This window comes from Canis lupus, chromosome 17, assembly GCF_011100685.1.
Source record: "Canis lupus familiaris isolate Mischka breed German Shepherd chromosome 17, alternate assembly UU_Cfam_GSD_1.0, whole genome shotgun sequence".
NCBI classification, from domain to species: domain Eukaryota; kingdom Metazoa; phylum Chordata; class Mammalia; order Carnivora; family Canidae; genus Canis; species Canis lupus.
The window spans coordinates 4,084,349-4,097,851 of NC_049238.1; the positions used below are offsets into that span (position 1 = coordinate 4,084,349).

The 13,503-nt window shown below is 40.6% G+C and overlaps 1 long non-coding RNA gene across 2 annotated transcripts in view; it reads left to right on the forward strand.

Moving 5' to 3' along the window:
* Window positions 1-13,503, forward strand: part of LOC111090469 — a 51,331-nt gene that overhangs the window by 14,429 nt on the left and 23,399 nt on the right. The window contains exons 3-6 of one of the 2 annotated variants that reach the window (XR_005371783.1): window positions 310-371; window positions 2,074-2,277; window positions 5,190-5,408; window positions 10,331-11,580. This is a non-coding gene — a long non-coding RNA (uncharacterized LOC111090469). Of the gene's footprint in view, window positions 1-309; window positions 372-2,073; window positions 2,278-5,189; window positions 5,409-10,330; window positions 11,581-13,503 lie in introns of those variants that run through there. The other variant, XR_005371784.1, reaches the window with a different exon arrangement.

The following is a 13,503-nucleotide window of genomic DNA, read 5'->3' on the forward strand; positions in this document are numbered from 1 at the left end:
AGCTTTCAAGAACAGAGATTCCTAACTACTGAAGGCTGAGTTTAATCTCCTAAAGCTCATCCCATGAAAAAAAAAAAAAATACAAGAATGCACCGGCAACTTTTTCCATTAGCAGCATTTATGTTGCCAAACCTGATTTCGACAGAAACTAACAGTATTGGAAAAATCAGCAAACTAATCCAGGTAGACTTCATTTTTACTGAATTATGGAAGGATAAATAAAACACAAATCCCCAAATCCTTTCTTATGGTGATGTAGTCCTGATGGTGGTGATGACATAAATGGTAGTGATTATCTCTTTGCTCCAGCTGGAAGAAGCTGCCGAGGCCATCAGGAAAGTGTGTCCCCAGACTTCTGGACAAGAACACAGGTGAGGAATCAAAGATGGACCCTTGAACCTGGGCGTGTCCAGACCACAGGCAGTATAGGAAACAGTGGGACTGAGGCAATTGCTGGGAAGGCCTAAGTCAAACAGAGTTGTCCTCCAATTGTTTCCATCTCATTCCCACTGCTCTTTCAGGGGTTTTATAATAGGTATGCAAGAGATATTCTACAAGTTAATATGCAATTTATTCAGCAAACATGCCTACCAAACCCATGGCATTCACCTCGTTCAGTCTCCATGAACATTCTGGAGGTATATAATGTGTAGGCACCTGTTATTTTGCCAAGGCCCCGGTAAGAATCTTGTCTGTAAGATCAGTGTGTGGGAACAGGTCACTCAGCAGCCGTGTAAGCCTTGGTCACCCATGCCCTTGGTAATTCCCTTCCGCTGTGGACACTTGTACACCTTGGTGGCACTGGTTAGATCAGGGTGGATGAGTCTGCACACTCCTAAGCTTTCAGGAGGCTTCCCATGAATACAAGCATTCCCCATAATCTACTCCATTCTGTGACAGAATGAGCTGGAGCCATGCTCCAGGTTTCCTTCCTGTTAGAAATGAAGTCTTGGCATCCATTCCCAAGGCCCATCCCAAGGCTCACAGGAAGGGAGCTGGACTATGTGTCTTGTGAACTGCAAGGATAAACACAGCACTTAGTTTGTCCCCCCGGAAACTCACAAATGAGTAGAAATACAACAGAAACAAATTTCTGCAACACAAAGTAAAGAATGGGTGAGGCTCTCAATAGACACAGTAGTAGGTGCAATGGATGGGCCATCCAGGTGCCCTCGACTGGGCTGCAGTGAGTGTCAGCCACTTCCTGGCTAGATGCCATCTCGTCCTCTGAAGAATATCTATCCCTCAGTTGAATATGCAGAAGGCTTGCTGTCTTTCCCAACAAGTGATGCAGAACCTAAAACCAATAATTGAGTGACTTCAACATCCGAAGACTGATACTCTTGCCTCAAGGCAGGATCAACAACGCAGTGATACAGTTAATGTTCCAGGACATCTTGTGTGACCAGGCCAGAGCCAGAGTCTTGCTGAAATCACACCTGTCATTAGCTCCTCCCCGGCTGGATCCCACCTCCCCAAGCCCTGCTTCTGCTGACATTCCCTCAGTCAATCATGCTCACCTGAATCTCCATTTCAAGCTTTGCTCCTGAGCAACCTGATCAAAGATAGGTCCAGATCAAACAAGAGTAGTTCTTGCAAAATGTTTCTGACAGTGAGATGAATCAGGGACAGTAGTTATCACGGAGGTGGGGTCTTTCTAAGATAAGAAGGATGTGGGTAGGGAGAAGGAGTGGAGAGGTCTTCCCACATTAGTCAAGAGGCAGAAACACACTGAAATCGCTGTAGAGAATGAGGACCATGTGGATTTTAGTGCTAATAGAGTGAGGATCGACGTAACTCAGTCTTGGAGCAGTGTTGAATTCGAAAGGGCACATTCTAGGAACCGAAAATGCTTTCATAACAGTTTGCCTTTTAATTGTTTTTCATAAACACCGTGAAAAATGTGAGTAGACCGGCAACCATGCTGCCTCATTTCTATTTCATTTCTCTCTTCCCTCCCCCTCCTCTGCTCATCTCCTTCCCTCTTTCATGCCTTCCCTGTACCCAAATACCCCACACCCCTTTCTATCCCAAGCCCTCCACCTCTCATTCTTATCCTCTTCCTGTTTTCAGGTTATGCTGCACCTGACCAAAGGGACCATGCCTGGTGAGACAGAGGTCACCATCGAAAACAAAAGAAGGAAACAGATCCAGGAGGTCAAGCTAACATGCTCCCTACTGGGCAAAACCAGGGAAAAGCCTAAGGACCACTAGATATGAGGCACGTTTGCTTCCTCATCCTTACTGAGCTCTGCTAGATGCCAGGCACAAAGCTAGGTAATCTATATACATCTGTACTTCATTACCTCCATTTGATAGACAACAAAACAGGCTCAAGAAAATTATTTGACGTTTCTAGGCCTTTCTGACTCATACCACTCTTCCTCTACACCAGTCTCCTAAATGTTTCTTTTTTTGTCTTACACTTCCCCCAAAAAAGTAATACCAATTTCACTGCTAGAGCTTTGGGCTGATTTTTTTCTTCAGTTGGAAAAAGAAAACAACAACAACAGCAAAAATCTATGTTAACATTTTTTAGATTAATCTGAGTAATTTCCATGTCTTAATATTTCCAAGTTTTTCATCATCACCGTTAAAAAGCTTCAACTGAGTGCCTGGGTACACATGGCAATTTAGTGAACAACAAAGTAATTTAACCCTTTCCCTGTGGAATTTAGAAATAACCGCACAATGCTCATTACGGTTAACTACATAATTCAGTTTTACCCCATGACATCAAAAAAAAAAAAAAATCATTAACTGTGATATTTTAGTAGACCCAGCATATAGAAAGCAATTGTCTTTGTGTAAAGTCAGGAAAACAGGTATAGTGTTTGATATTTTAAGTGGAGAATTTGTGTTTATTATTCTGTATTTGGTCGATCTTTTGTTACTGCTTCTATTTTTTGATGCCTACCTTGTCTCTTTTATTATATATTTCTACAAAATAAATATATATTTCGCAGTATTCTCAGTTCTTATCATAGGAATGAAACAATAAAGAAAGTACAAGTAAAGCATTTTAGTCTTTATTCCAATGTGGCATTTTACCAATATTTTCCAATATTGGTAAAATTACATTTATTTTATAATGAACATTTGCTTGTTCATCATTATTTTTACTTGGTCCAGTTTTGTTTATATGTCACAGGAACATTTAAAAATTATTTTGGAAATTTTAATATCATCTATTAGAATTTTTAGGTTCTTTTCTGAGCAATGGGTATGTTGTCATTGCATATAGAAAAGTCAATGTGAAGGAGAAAACAAATACTTTGTTGTTTTGGGTTTTTGTTTTTTTTTTTCATTTTATGGAAATCTGTGAAACAGATTGTTAGTTAAAGAATTAAAGAGTTAGGATACTTGGTTAATGAGAAGTACTAGTTAAGCTCTACTTTTTTTATCTAAATATGTCATGTTTAAATGTAGAAATCATTTTATGATCAACTTAATTTTGTTCAGAGTGAGCCACTGACAGTGGATGATGATCTCATCACATAAGTAGAAAAAACGAAGATGTGTGTGCCTCTGATGCAGAGTATTTGGGTTAATAAGACATTCAAAACAACCAGGTCCCAGCCAGCTATAGAATAACCCTAGGATATCAGGGGGGCGGGCGGGGAGTTCACATTCATTTCTAATCAACTTAGATCTAATCAAAGGAATTATAAATTCTTGAAACACACTAAGAAGTCTAAAAAAATAATATACTTCAAAAAAAAAAAATAATAATAATAATATACTTCTAAATCCAACCTGAAAAAAATCTAATTTTGTCACCACTATAAGCTCAACTTATAACATTGTCTGCTTTGCCCACACCCAAGTGAGGACTTCTTTCTCCCCAGGACCCAGCGTGGCAACCACCCTGCTCTGGGGTGGGAGTTTCCTGGGTCTTAGATCCAAGGCAGGAACATCTATGGAAGGGGTCAGTGAAAGGCAAGCAGCCGACTGGTGTGACACGGACATCTGGCAAATAGTAACTGCATTTAGGAAGCTCATAAACAGCGCATTTTGAATGACTCCTGAAATTGATTCTAATATGAGCAGTTGGGAGATAAATAAGCTTTTAGGAAGGTCATTTAATGTCATATAGAGTCTTTCTCTATAACCCAGTTAAACTGGTTAGCAATTGACAAAACAAATCCCAGCCTGATTTTGATCTGCTAATTAATTGAGCCTCTAGTTGAGCAAAGTCTGTGCACAGGAACTGAATATGGCCATACTTCTTTGACCTTAATAATTCAGGATTTGAAAAGCAGACATTGGGCAGCCCCAGTGGCGCAGCGGTTTAGCGCCGCCTGCAGCCCAGGGTGTGATCCTGGAGACCCCGGGATCGAGTCCCACATCGGACTCCCTGCATGGAGCCTGCTTCTCCCTCTGCCTGTGTCTCTGTCTTTCTCTCTAGCTGTGTCTCTATGAATAAATAAATAAAATCTTAAAAAAAAAAAAAAAGAAAAGAAAAGCAGACATTGCACCACACATGCACGGGCTGGTTAGCCTTCTCAGGAGTGACACAGAAGCTTAGTGCTTGTAGCTATACCCCCTGCAAGTGTAGACAATTGAAATTCTCGTGTTAATTTTGCAAACATATTCTTAAGATTTGGGAAAGACTGAGGACATAAAGGAGGTCACAAGATATGATGAGCACTGGGTATTATAGAAGACTGATGAATCACGGACTTCTATGTCTGAAACTAATAATACATTATATGTTGATTGGACTTAAATAAAAAAAGAAAAAAAATTAATAGATTTTTATTTTATTTATTCATGAGAGAGAGAGAGAGAGGCAGAGACAGGCAGAGGAAGAAGCAGACTTTATTCAGGGAGCCGGATGTGGGACTCGATCCTGGGACTCCAGGATCATGCCCTGAGCAGAAATCAGCTGCTTAACTACTGAGCCACTCAGGCGGCCCAAAAACTTTTATTTTTTTTATTGTTTAAGATTTTATTTATTTATTCAAAGAGACAGAGACAGAGAGAGAGAGAGAAAGATGCAGAGACACAGGCAGAGGGAAAAGCAGGCCTGTAAGAAGCCTGATGTGGGACTCGATCCTGGATCCTGGGATCAGGCCCTGAGCCGAAGGCAGACACTCAATGACTGAGCCACCCAGGAATCCCTTAAAAAAAAAAAAAAAATATTTTAAAAAGAGTATAATTAAAATGGACTTCTGTGTGGTTTCCAGGTCCCAGTTTCAGGAGAGAATCAGATCTCTTACAGAAGTTTAATGCAAGGAACTCCCTATCTATATAGGGACTGAGTGAAGAAGGATGTCCCAGGCAGCAGGAGGATCTAGCAAACTCTATCGCCAGCAACCAGGAGAAAAGCAAGGCCTGGAGATGCCAGCAAACACGAGGAGCTCAGGAGTGAGATGTCACCATGTCGATGGGGATACCAGTGATAGGTAATGGTATTAACAATATATTCATGTTTATTAAAATACTTCAATCTGGATTATTGCTTTAGTGTTTGGGTTTAGGGAGCTCTTTGTTTTGGTTGTCCTCTCTGACTTGTCTTGCTAATTAATCAGCAAGAAGTTTTGAGGCTTTTTTTTTAAAAAGCTTCATATGTGAAAATTGTTTATCTTCTTAGGGGATAGACGACAAAGTAAAATTTGAGAAAAACATTCTCTTCCATAGCAAGTCCTGGAAGGAGATGCAGGATTTTACGTAAAAAAAAAAAACATGAATTTTGGAGTGAGATAGATTTATATTTAACATTGGCTCTTCTATTTGTTAGTTGTGTGACTTTAGACAAGTTACTTTTCTTCACTCAGACTTGGGTTGCTCCTTTGAAAACTGGGAATTTAACTATATACCTAATTGGATGTTGTAAGTACTAAAATGGGAAAATTTTTAGCACATGGCATGTGCTAGTTAAGGAGTTCATAATCTCTTTAACAGACAAATGTAAATTTTTTAAACTCCTGGGTCTGGAGCAATGGAGAAATGGAAAGCATTGAATTAAAGTTAATATAAAGAATGTGTGAAGTTGCACTTTTAGCATCTATATTGCAATACCATTCTAACACTGAATACATTCATTATTGAAAATAGGTCAAAATGACATAGAGACATATAATGAACTCTCAGGTGCAAAATATTTCAAAGAAAGTGTAGATGAAGGATTTTAGACATAAGTGCTAAGCACAGGAAGCACAGGGTGCTAAGGTCAGTTTTACATTTTCAAGGCTGACATACAGTTGGTGTTTTGTTATGTGCATTTGGACTGAGACAATGAAGAAAAAAAAAGAAGTCTCACAATTTAAAAAGGGCTGAGTATGAAGACAGAGCCAAACCCAGGCTGGGAGACAGTGCTGTTAGAATGACCACCGCCTGGACCAGGCTCAGGGGAGGCCGAGGACATGCAGCAGCCCTGCTCGAAACAAAGCACAGCTCAGTGTTCCCTCGTCAATCTTTTACGGCTCCAGAGAGAACGACCTTGCTTAATACCTTATTTCGCCATAAAAAGGGGTCATCCTAAGGTCGGATCATAGAAATCCCACGGCCCACTGACACAGAGGCAGCAGCCTCTGACGAGAAATGGTGGGACCCTCTCTATGATTCATCAGCTAGCCTAAAGCCCTCGGCTTCCTGAAACTGCTGATCAAAATTCTAAATCCTTGGCAATATTTTGAGTGTGTAATACTGTTTAATGTAAAGTATTCAGTGGAACAGTCATTACCATTCTGTCTGTAGTACATGTGGTAGTCACTTGTGATTTAATCTAAAAATAATTTGTTATAAAAATAAAGAACAGTTTATGAATGGTAAATAGTAAATTAGAAAATATTTAAATTTATTCCTATAACAGCATCCATTACTTACATTGTCATGTGCTTTCTTGAGTGGGAGAAAAATGGATGGGGTTTTAGATAGCACTGCAGGAAATGCACATATTCCAGAATCATTCTAAATGGAGCAAGTTGTGAAAGTAGAAGTGTTTTCACATATATGATTTGGTGGCGGGGAGGAGATGAAGGACACAATCAGGGCCTGTGGCATTTGTTATGGTTATTAGGCCCGCATAATTTTTTTTTAATAATGTCTTAATATCACTGATGATTTACAGGACTAGATCAAAAATCATGATAGTTTTGGTTCATTCCTTGGAAATGATGCCTAAACTACTTCTGATAAAACACTGACAAGGATTTTACATTTTTACAGCTTTCAAAGAAGTAATAAAATCTAAAAGGCCAGAATTAAATGAGGCAAATGGGGCATCCAGGACACAGATGAGAAGGAGGAGCTCATTGTTAGATTCCTACAGGTATAGACCTTGAGCTTACAGGACCCCAAGAGAGAGCACCTTTTAAAATTTTGTATCCTGGGTACCTCTCTGGCCTCACCCTCATCTTCTCTCTTCTTGTCCCATCATAATGTAGAAGGAAGAAAGGGAATTCTGAATCAGGTCAGTATCAAAGCAGAGAAGAAAATACCAGCCTGGGGGATCATGAACCCTATTGGATTTAAATGTGCCTATTTGCTTGAGGCTTTCAGGTTAGCGGTTTAGACACTACAGTATAGACTGCTTTTCCGGAAGATAAGTGGCCTCAGGGAAAAAAGTTTTTCTCCCTGTAAAAAGTGAGATGCTATCAGATGATAATCAGTCCCATCTCTCCTGATGGGAAGACATCATTCACTAGGGCAGTAAGGTGATGGAAGGGAGGGTGAGGAGGGCCACTAGTATTCACAGCTTTTAGAGTAAAGCTGGAAAGTGACATTTATAAAAATGGAAAAATTCCTTGGAGGACACAAATGACCAAAGATAAGTCTACAACCATTAGATAAACATTTTATTTATTTACTCATGAGAGACAGAGAAGCAGAGACATAAGCAGGGGGAGAAGCAGGTTCCCAGCAGTGAGCCTAAAGTGGGACTCAATCCCAGGACCCTGGGATCACAACCTGAGCCAAAGGCAGATTCTCAACAACTGAGCCACCCAGGCAGCCCAATAATGTGAGTAATCTTAACTCCACTAAATCGATTTAATTTGGAGTTAAAAACATTCCATAAAAGAAAACCCAAGACCCAAGATATGGATGAATGCACTGATGAATGCTACCAAACTCTTCAGGTAAAAATTACAGCACTTGTACACAAATTCTTCCAGAATATGGAAGAGGATGGAATACTTCCCAACTTGTTTTTTGAGGACCTCATTCTGCTGACACCAAAACCAAATATATTTCAAGAAAGCAAAACTATAGGACAAAATCACTTATGAATTTATTGGATGCAAAAATGCTCAACAAAATGGTAATAAATTTAATCCCACAAAATACAAAATAAAGGAAATAAATTTTTAAAAGAGACTATAACGTGACCAAGTGGGGTTTACCTCAGGAATGCAAGGCTGGTTCAACATTCAAAAATCAATCATACAGTTCACCATATTAAAAAAAAATAAAGGAAAAAAACTAGAAATACATGATTATCATGATACATGCGGAAATAGCCTTTGATAAAACTCAAAATCCATGTACTAAAAAGTCAGTAAGTCAGACATAGAAGGAAACTTCCCCAAGCAGAGAGAAGTCATCTCCAAAACAAATAAATTGAAACAACAACAAAGGTGAAAGAACAGCACTTTTCCCCCAGAAGATCAGGCAAGTACGCCCCCTCTCACTACTCCTGGTAAACATGGGATGAACGCTTTACTCTCTGAACTCTACCACGGTTGGGAAACTCAGCTCCAGTGCTATCTTCCCATGTTTACTCTGTCATTTATTTTAGTTATCAGTAATGAAAATTATAGTAATTAGAATCACAGAATGCAAGAATTAGTAGGAATCTTGGAGTTATAGGACAACTCCAGTATTTTTTTTAATAGATATGGAAACAGGGACCCGGTGGAGGAAGTGAAGCCTATGTTTTATTTGTTTAGATGTCTTTGATCTTCTTGCTACACCCACAAATGAAAGAAATTCAAAATCATAATAATTTTGTTTGCTACATAATTAGTTGAATATCTCTGAGACAAAGTCATTGCTGGACCAGCGTTGGTTCAGTTTACTTTTCTTTGGGCAAGTAAGGAGAACATGTGGAGAGAAATCAGTCAATGATCATAGAGTCTATATCCTAGAGGCAAAGTGGATTAAATGTCACTAAATCCAAGCTTTTCTCTCCAGCTATTATCCTTATAGAAGTTAACTGATAGTATGACTAAACAATTGAACCCATTGATATTTACCTTTAGGAATGTGGGTTTTTTTAATTATTAGAAATAAAATATAAACTGTATTTTAGGTAAATATGAAAAAACAATCTTGACATACCCCCACCAGGCAAGTTGAATTGTTTTTATCTTATGCATTTCCATGTATAATGGGACTTCTCTTTTTATACTTCATTTTCAAGGAACTGTATGACACAAATATGTCTCTTATTTTTATAGCCATTATACTTTTGGATAGGCATGTATTATTTTTTTCAAGATTTATTTATTTAGTTTAAAGAGAAAGAGGGGATCTCTGGGTGGCTCAGTGGTTTGGTGCCTGCCTTTGGCCCAGGGCATGATCCTGGAGTCCTGGAATCGAGTCCCACATCGGGCTCCTTGCTTGGAGCCTGCTTCTCCCTCTGCCTGTGTCTCTGCCTCTCTCTCTCTCTCTCTCTCTGTGTCTCTCATGAATAAATGAATAAAATCTTTAAAAAAGAGAGAGAGAGAGGGAGGGAGAACATGAGCTGGAGGGGCAGAGGGAGAGGGAGAGAGAGTCTCAAGCAGACTCCTTGCTGAGCACAAACCTCTGATGCAAGTCTCCATCCCAGGACCCTGAGATCATGACCTCAGCTGAAACCAAGAGTCAGATGCCTAATGAACAGTGCCACTCAGGTGCCCCTAGGTATCTATTATCTATTTGTATTAAAATTATATAATGTACAGTAACATTCTTGTAATGTAGGACTGGAATTTATTGCTAACAGTTTCTTGGCATTCTAAATAGTGCTACACTGAACATTCTCATTCCTCGGATGCCTGGGTGGCTCACAGGTTGAACATCTGCCTTCAGCTTAGGGTGTGATCCTGTCCGGGGATCGAGTCCTACTTGGGCTCCTTGTGAGGAGCCTGCTTCTCCCTCTGCCTGTGTCTCTGCTTCTCTCTGTGTTTCTCATGGATAAATAAATAAAATCTTTAAAAAAATTCTCATTCCTATAAAATATGTAATTTTCAAAGATCACATTTGTTAAATAATAATCAGGAAAAAAGGAACATTATCCTGAAGGCTCAGAGGAAGTTCATATATATGAAAATAATTTGATGCTGGAATCATCCTCTCTCTCTCTCTCTCTCTCTCTCTCTCTCTCTCTCTCCTTTTTTTAAAGAACATATTGCATTGCTCAGTATGAGGAAAAACAAAAAGAGCTTCTCTTTGAAATTGGGATCTAAAGTCCCAAGGAAAGGAAAAATAGTAGGGGCATAATGAAAGCATAAAGAAAAGCATGAGAATTGAAACCTTCAGTGAAGACACCCAACAGTGGAATTGCAAAAATAATGAATCATTGATGTAGAGGAGAAACATGCTACTCTCCCTTCAAATATGAAGAAAGAAGGACAAAATATAGGAGATCCTCAGATAAAATGTGATAGATTTAGAGATTGCAAATGAAGATCCAATCTAAAAATTGAAGTTTTTGAATTAAAAGCCAGAACACAAAGAAATGAGAGTCAAAGGCGTAATGTAGAACTTTTGTAAGGAAATAAAAATGAGAGCTTTGAAAGTGGTGAGTGGTTAGAAAGCACTTAGGGCATTCTAGGGAAATTAAATAAACTCACTTGATCGGACTTCCCTCTCCAAAGTCTTGCACAATATCCCTCAGGTCCCACTGAAGTCAGGCACAGGTGGGGTGGACAGTTCTGTGAAAAACCAGCATTGGGGGGTCTTTCTGCTCTTCCCTTCTCTGACCTGCAAGCTTGCAGGGCCTGAAGAGGAGGGGGTGCTGACAGCTTCCTGGGGGCAACCTCAACAATGCGGGACCAAGACGGTGGTGCTGACTCCTCTGCATAATCCCCTGGCACAGGGTATTGAAAGGCCTCCAGGACTCATTCTGCAGAGGGAAAGCAGTCTGCCAAGTCGATGTTCAACTTGGGAATCGTATAGTAATGGGTCTCAGGACATCATCAGCTAAGCAAAGCTGCCCAGAGCCAGGAGCTGGGCTTTAGACATGGAATTGGCAATTCTTGAGGACTGGCCTTTGATCTGGAGTCATCTTCCCACTGATGAGGTTGGGGGTTAAGTGGCAGCTAGGATTTGCTGATTATCCTGACTTTATCCCAGAATGCAGGTGGCTTCATCTAGCCTACCCACAGGACCAAAGTCACTGAGCTGTTCTTTTTGTGTGCTCTCACAAGCCGGATGGAAGAAGACTCGCTGAAATCGTAAAATACTGAGAGGTGGTAGATAGTGCAAGCAGAAGATATAAACCAAGAAGATCAAGAGGACTTTCTCTGCCCTGCGAGTGCTGAAAGTGTGACAGACTCTGTTCTCAAACAAAAACACAAATCACACCTGACCCCTCTGAGCTCCTCTACCCACCGAGGAATCATCAGAGTTGTTTTACTGTATACCTTTAGACTGGAGTTGGGACTTATAATTGTTTGAACAAAGAAAATGATATATGAATACACATAATAAAAATCGAAATTCTCAAATATTGAAGTAGGCATCTCACAAATTGCCTCTTTATCAGGTCGCTCTGGCCTCATGAAGGTTGTTGAATTTGGCATTATTCTGAAAATCAAAGAGAATGATCTCTTTCAGGAGAATTTGAGTTTCTAATTTGTTTAACAGTTTCTAAACTATTTTTAATCACCCATATTTTCTTTGGCATCAGGCATATGGAGCATCCTTTGTTTCCCCAGTTTTTCAAGGAGCTCGGGAGCCCCTGCTGGTTCTCCTGATGTTGAGGTTCATGACCCCCAGATACCTGTGGCCCTCACCTCTCACCCCACCTTCCAGGTGGCACATTCAGAGGGCGAGAGAGATGCAGAGTTTTGCATTTGCTGGTCTCCTGCAATCCAGCGCAGCCCGGAACCTTTTCACAGTTTGGTCTGTCTGTAGATTTTGCCAAAGACACATAGCTATTAATCCCATGTTCCCAACAGCGGCCGGCAAAACTATCTGGACAAAAATATATGTTTCAGGCAGCCCGGGTGGCTCAGCAGTTTAGGGCTGCCTTCGGCCCATGGTGTGATTCTGGGGACCTGGGATCAAGTCCTGTATTGGGTTCCCTGCATGGAGCCTGCTTCTCCCCCTGCCTGTGTCTCTGCCTCTCTCTCTCTCTCTCTCTCTCTCTCTCTCTCTCTGTGTGTGTGTGTGTCCCTCATGAATAAGTGAATAAAATCTTAAAAAAAAAAAAAGATGTTTCCTGCTTTCACCTCTGTTAACATGATTGTTAGCAAATCCCTATGTACAGGATGCTTTGTATTTTTCTTGCTTCTACCTGTGTAGCCTTCTAGATCATAACCCCTCCTCTCCTAGGCTCTCCCCCCAGATGCTCTCCCCCTTCCTCCTTCCATCCCATCCCTTTGCTAGGCAAGGACAGCCTGGTACCCCAGCCCCCAGCTATGCCCTCCCACATTGAGAGGGGTGTGCAGCGCTACAGAGCCCAGAGGGTCTTCCACAAGGGCAGCACTTAACCTCTGTGTGCCACACCCAGCATCAATCAACACTTCCTGCCCTTCCTTGGTGGAGCCAACTTTAATTTGGTGCCCACAGATCTGTCCAATTCACGTGCATTCCGCCCTCCCCAGCTGTCTCATTTCCCATCAGAATCTTCCCATCAGACATCCTCACCAACGCACTCAGGTAAGCAACGTTTGACTTCTTATGTTGGGGACTCGTCCTCCCAAATTTGGGAGTCCTTCAGGTGTCCTGGCCACACAGCTTCAACCAGAGATTTCCTACCATGAGACCATTCCGCCTCCTCATGTATATCTCTGCTCTTCTCATCATTTGGAAATAAGCAGTAAATAATTCTTCTGAACCCTCCTTTCCCAAGCACGAAGGTTAATGTCAGCCTCAAGTCTATGTGATGATCATCCTCTTGCTTGAAGTTCTTTCTGTCTTAGCCTCCCCCAAAGGACTCCTGCTCATGTCTTCTCTTACCTCCCACCCATCTTTCTTCTTCCTCTTCCTTCACTTATCACTGAAATGTGGGGAGTCCCACAACTGTTTCTCAAGCTTCTCTCAGACATCACAAAGGAATCCAGACATACTTTCATTGGGGTGAAAATATAATCTGATAATGTTAAGGCAATTTTTCCCCAATCCATTGCTTGCATCTTTGTTTTCCCAATAATATTGTATTAAGTGCCATTTTAAGTTTGATGAGATCTAATTTATTTTTTTCCCATGGGCCCTGTTTTGGTGTTGCCTGTAAGAACTTTGCTCAACTCAATGTCTTGAAGATTCTATCCTGTTTTTTTGCAGAAGTGGGGTCATTTTAGCTCTTTCGTATAGTCATGTGATTAAGTTAATTTTTGTGATTAATATAAA